Raw genomic sequence first — 6,189 nt, 5'->3', positions numbered from 1 at the left:
ATGTGTAAAATAAAATGTTCACCAAAATTGAATCCGAATTGATGACGCTCTACTGTAAATGATTTTATAAGTGTTTGGACTCCTATTAAGTTTGCAAGCTTCAGAGCCTGCAACAGCAGAATGAGATAATCTGGAGGTAAAAACTTTCAATAATGTTTAATGCTAATTTAAAAAATGCTTAGGATTACTTATGTTGTGGGTTGTATTTAGTTAATGTTAGGGTTTTTCTGTAAAGAATTAAGCATTTATGGCAGCGCCTCCTTGGAGGCCTGAAACATTTGGGCACTGTGCAATAGTGGGATTATATTACACCAATAGAGACAAGTACTGGTTGAGAAGCATCATAGATTTTCCCAGGGCATTTTACCATCCCATAATATATTATTATATAGATACTTGTTGTCTATAAGAAACTTTCAGGCGTGGTTTAATAAAATGGAAGGTTTATAGTGATAGAGAATATTATTAATAGTAGGCAAAGGTAATTGGGAGTGGTTGTACTATAATAGGGAGTCTTGCCGTAAAAAAGGATTTTTTTTTTAACCAACAGCACCACTTTTGGTACATAGTTATGGAGCTTTCAGTCCTGTCATTTAAAATTATATTAGGCGTAGTGTTCCAACCAGCTTAAATAATCTTCAATACCTGTGAAGGGTTCAGAATGGGTTGATAAATATTACCATATAATAATGTATTTGTATAAAGTTAGGAACTTTCTGGCATTCTGCAGCAGAAAGTGATAATGGTGAGGATATTTCTTTCAGTCACCTTCACTGCTTTTGGAAACACTGGAAAAAAAATTAAGGTAACTGATATGAAAAGTTTTATGTGTGGTGAGCTAAGGAACAGGTAAGGTGTATGGTCCACTTCACCAATACTAAGGAGGATTATATATTAGAAAAAAAGAATATTGATAATTTACAATGAGAGATTTAGCTGAGTTTTTAAATAAAAGAAAATCAGTAAAGAAGCAGCACTTATTGTTGGGATCACAGATTAAAATTTAAAATATATTTATTCCATCTCGATATACTTTTTACGAAAAGAGCAAAAATTAGATTGAATCTTAATAACCCACTTACACATTACTTGATATAATTACATTGGTTATGATTATGACCGTCCTCTTGTTATTACATTCTGATTGCTTAGTAAACCTGTGTAATCTTAAGCAAAAGTGTCAGGAGCATAATATTTTTTAACCCTAACAGTGCCAGAGCCTCATAGAGACAGTGACTAACACATAGATAGTGACTAGTTGTGAGACTATTGGCATTCAAGGGATATACAATGAGTCAACTAGCTGTTTTTAATAAACTTCCTTACTCAGCTCACCTTCAGATAGATTTAAAAAGGTTTTTCCACAACTGGCATTTGGAAAGCCCATTTCATGATAATTAGTGTTTACATAATTTATTTGATACACACACTTTTGACGGATCTTAATGTATATTTTTAACTGAGAATTTTATTTTATTCTTATTATTTATTAGATTTTTTTTCTTAGATAAGTTGTAGCCAGGGCCGCAGCTAGAGGTGGTGGGGTTGAGGGGCTGGCAAAGATCAAACAACTACTTTTTATGCATAATTTAGTCAGTCCCTGCGTGGTTCGCTTTTCTATTAGAACAAAAAGTACAGATATGAAGGTTAATCACAAAATAACTGGTAGAACTACAAATTAAGGGAGTTAATTTTAATTTAGATTGATTATTTCTGCGTTTATAAATATAAAACAAATTATTTATAAATAATAATTTTTAGTTATGTCAGTAAGAACGAAGAATGTAACAGTTTTTGGTGGTTTCCAACTAAACTGCAACTAAAAATTCATTTTTCGGAAACTTAAGATCCGATTAAAACCAACCTTTCACACAAGAAGGTACAAGATTACTGTTTTTAGTGTGTAATTTTAGACATATGAAAACGTTTGTTTTACTCTTGACCGGGCTGTTTAAAAAAGTCGGCATTGATCATGTTTAATAGAGCTCTTAAAATTATTATCTTGGGCTTGTGATTTTGTTAAGTGCAATTTAAAAGTTTTACTTTTTAATACAGATTTCATTGAACAAGGTTTTGTTTAATGCGGCCGGCACCTGCACATTTGGAAGATACAAACTGGTAGATCACCGTGGAACATGAAAAATGAACTGATCTACATACTTGGAATTTTGCATACAGTTTCATTTTAATACTAGCAACACTGAGTTCGATGATTGTGTATGTCACTCCATGCGAGTTGGCGGAGGGTTAGCGGATATTTTTACGTTGGTCTTATGAGTAACCATGACGGCAATGAGAAAATGGCAGGATAAATTAATAAATTTGAAAACAAACTGTGTACAATCATATGAGATTTTAATAATAAGTGGCATTTTTATTAATTTAGTTAGAAGAAATTATAATACTGGAATCAATGTTAAAAATCAGTGAGAATATTTCATTTCAACGCACTCTTGTGTTATAGTACTCTCAATAGCTTACTGAAATGTTTATTATTTGAACACTGCTATAAAATCTGTCATACTAGACAAAAATGTGAATGTATCATGTGGCAAGATATCCCAAGAAAAATGTTATCTCTAGACTTTAAATTTGGCATTACATAAATAGACAAGAATGAGTTCTATGATGGTACATGTCCAACCACGGTATTTGCTGAGCGCCATTGGAGCCTATCACTCAGTAAGATGACACAATTCTCTTTTGTCTGCAGGGAGCATGAAAACATTTGTTTCTGGTATAACTGTACGTCTTCAGTCCATAGGTCACGTAGGGAATGCAATGAGCTGTATAGATTCGAAACTGTGTATGTGACCTTTGTGAAACATGTTACATGAGACTTGGAGTGGTGTACTCTCACCTTGAAATTATATAATTTTTTAGTGATCTTATCACTAGTTTTGATGCATTGAAAGATATAATTGTGAATTTTATATTTGAGTGGTTCACAGACAGTGTTGTAGCCAGTGGGAGAATATCGGGATGATAAAAGACATTTTAATAGAAAAATTTATTTTTAAAACAATAAAAAGTCAACAGGCTATTTCATTATTGCTTTGTTTGTCCTCATCTTTCTAATCTAAATAAAAATGAGTTGGTAAATGTTTTGCTAAGCAATAATCTCGGAAATGGCTGGGCTGATTCTTTAAAAAAATATTCTTTGGTTTTTATGGGAAGAAAAAGTTTCCTGAATTATTTTAGAATTCAAAATAATAATTGAAGGATTGAAGTTGTAAGAAGGTGGAAAGTAACATATTTTTCGAAATTGAAGTAGATGTAGGATGAAGTGGCGTCAAGTGATCCTGTATTTGGTACACTGGGTCCCATTGTCCTAACTGCACTAACAGCTGAGATGTTTAATTTGAATTAGGGGTAAGTGCAGAAAACTGAACTCAAAAGTTTGTGGATGAAGGAGGAAAGTGCTTCACATGCCCCTTTTCCACTTAAAATTAATTGCACTTAACCCCCTTCATTTACCACTTACTCTATTTGCGCACGTTGCCCCTTTTTTTTTCCATACTTTATGCGCACTTAACCCCCTTTTAACCAGTACTATATATGTACTCTGCCTCCTTTATCCTACTAAGAAACTATGATTATTGTTGGTTTTGTCATCATCTGTGGTTTGATGTTGATGTGAATCGTAAACACACCCATTTTTGTAAAGCAGTGAAGTATATAGCTGAAATTGTCATGAGTACATATTATTACTAAAGAGACAGAAAAAACTGAACTTTTGCACTTGACAGAAGATGTTCGAATCGGGCAGTAATGAAGTGCTCCTTCTCACCTTATTCGAACTAGATACAACCTTAATATATTGTGACCACTTAATTATAAACGGTCGATTCTTCCACAGGACAAAATAAAACCCTCTTAACTGATTCCACTTTATCAGTACATGGTGGCCAAAAAAAAACTTTGTTGTAGACATGTCATCTCATTTTGAGTGATTTTGAAGATTTTCTGATAAACAGGGCCTAAACAAAGTAAAAAAGGATCTTCTGGAAGAGAATGTCAGATTCCGTGACGGAATAAATGATAAGGTTGACGAAATTCGGTTGTTACTTATTCAAAGAGACCTATGATGAAAACACAGCATTAAAAAAGGTGTCCTGATAAAGCAGGAAAAATCGAAAAAAAAGAAAAAAACAGCAAAAAGAAAATAAGAATAAACAAGCTGAAAATATATTCGAAGATAAAAACCGCAAAAATAGAAAAGAATGAAAACAAACAACCCAATATGTAGTCAGATACCGAGAAGAACAAAACCCCACCAAATAACACAAAAACCAATCCATCCTTCCCTCTTTCCCCCTCCTCCCCCCACCCTACCCATACACGCCCCTCTCCCCCAAACCCCCTCCCCGCCCCCGGTCAACACCCACCCCACCCTCCCACCCCTCCGCCATTCCCTCCCGCCTTCCCCACCCCCCCCCCACCCCCGCCTCGAACCCCTCCTCTAGTTCTGCGCCCTACATCCCCCCTAACCCCCCCCCCCCAACAATTCCCGGTCCCCCAACCCCCCACCCACTCCTTCCCCCCCCAGAAAAGCCCCCACTCCACTCCCAACCCCCCCACCACACAATCCCCCTCCCCCTTATCCACCCCCCCCCCCATAGTCCATCCATTCACCCTACCCTATCCCCCCCCCCCCCCAACCCCATCCCCCCGACCCCCCTGCCACTCCCCCGTGCCCCCCAACCTTCCCCCGCCACCCGGCTCAGCCCCCCATCAGCCCCACCCCCACTCACTCTCCCCCCCCTTCCCAGCCACATCCCCACCCCCCGACATCCACCCACCCCACCACATACTGCCTCCCCCCCCCCTTGCTCCCCCCCCCCGCACCCCCCCACCCCACACCTCCCCACGTCGACAACCCGCACTACCTCCCCCCGTCTCCCCCCCCGCCACTCCGACACTCCCCCCCACTCCCCCAATAACCCCCCCACCCCCTCCTACCCCCCCACCCCCCCCCATACCCCTGTCTTCCCCCCCACACTCCCCCACACCTCCCACGCCCTCCTCCCCCCAACCTACCCCCGCAATCTCTTCCCACACCCCACACACCCCCCCCGCATCCTCCCCCCCCCAATCCCCTCCTCCCCCCCCCACCAGCACCCCCCACCCCCCCCCCCCTCCCCTCCCTCCCCCCCCCACTCCCCCACACAAAACTCCCCAGCCCGCCCCCGCCCCCCCACCCTTCCGTTTTTTCATTTACATGCCCCCGCCACCCCAACCCTGCCTCCCCCACTCATTCCCACCCCCCCTCCCCCCGCCCCACCCATCCACTCCCACACCAACCTTCCTGAGCCACCCCCACCCCGCCTACCTCTCCCACCCCCCGCCACCTATCGCCCCCCCCACCCCGTCGCTCACCCCGAACTCCGCCTCCCCAACCCCTTCTCATCCCCTACCTATCACCCCCCCCGCTCACCTTCCCCCCCCTCACCACCACTCCTTTTCCATCACCACTCCCCAATACATCCCAGAAAGAACCTCTATAAACCCAAGCCCACCGTCCCCCCCGGACAGGCCTTGACCACCCCCGCGTAAACACCCCCCAAAAGCACCCCCCCCACAGAACCCGGCGCAACTCAGTAGGTTATTCAATACAGAGATATCAGCACGACGAACAAAGCAACAGGAACCAGGGCGCCAGCAACAGAAACAATTGATGAAGGGGTCAATCAACCACGCGAGACCAGTGGAAAAGAAACAGAGAAAAGAAAAGTGACAAAGAGTTTTACCTTAGAACCAATGATAAAAACTGATAAATTAATAAAAAAGACTATTCTCTATTAACCAATTTCAAGGCTTTAAAATAATAATAAATTGTAATTTTTTATAAGAAGACATTAGTTATTGGATAATTTTTTATAAAATAGTCTTACAAGAGAAGGCATAAATACTTAGATGTTGTATTTAACAACAGTATATTTTACTTGAGTAATATAAATCGCTGAGGAAAGAACCCTTAAAATACACACTGTTCTCTTCTTTAACTTCTTCAGCATTACACATAATAGACTTGGCCATTATGAATGAGACTAGGTGTTAGTTATTTCAGTTACCGTAAGTTAAAAGAAAAAGACTTAGATATAACCTTTTGATAAGAGTACCTAATAGTTACAGTTTAAAGTTTATCATTTGAGATAAGGTGTTTCACCATTTTAAATAGTAAGGATA

Source organism: Homalodisca vitripennis, chromosome 8 (genome assembly GCF_021130785.1).
Source record: "Homalodisca vitripennis isolate AUS2020 chromosome 8, UT_GWSS_2.1, whole genome shotgun sequence".
Taxonomy (NCBI): Eukaryota; Metazoa; Arthropoda; class Insecta; order Hemiptera; family Cicadellidae; genus Homalodisca; species Homalodisca vitripennis.
Note: the sequence above shows the minus strand (reverse complement) of the source record.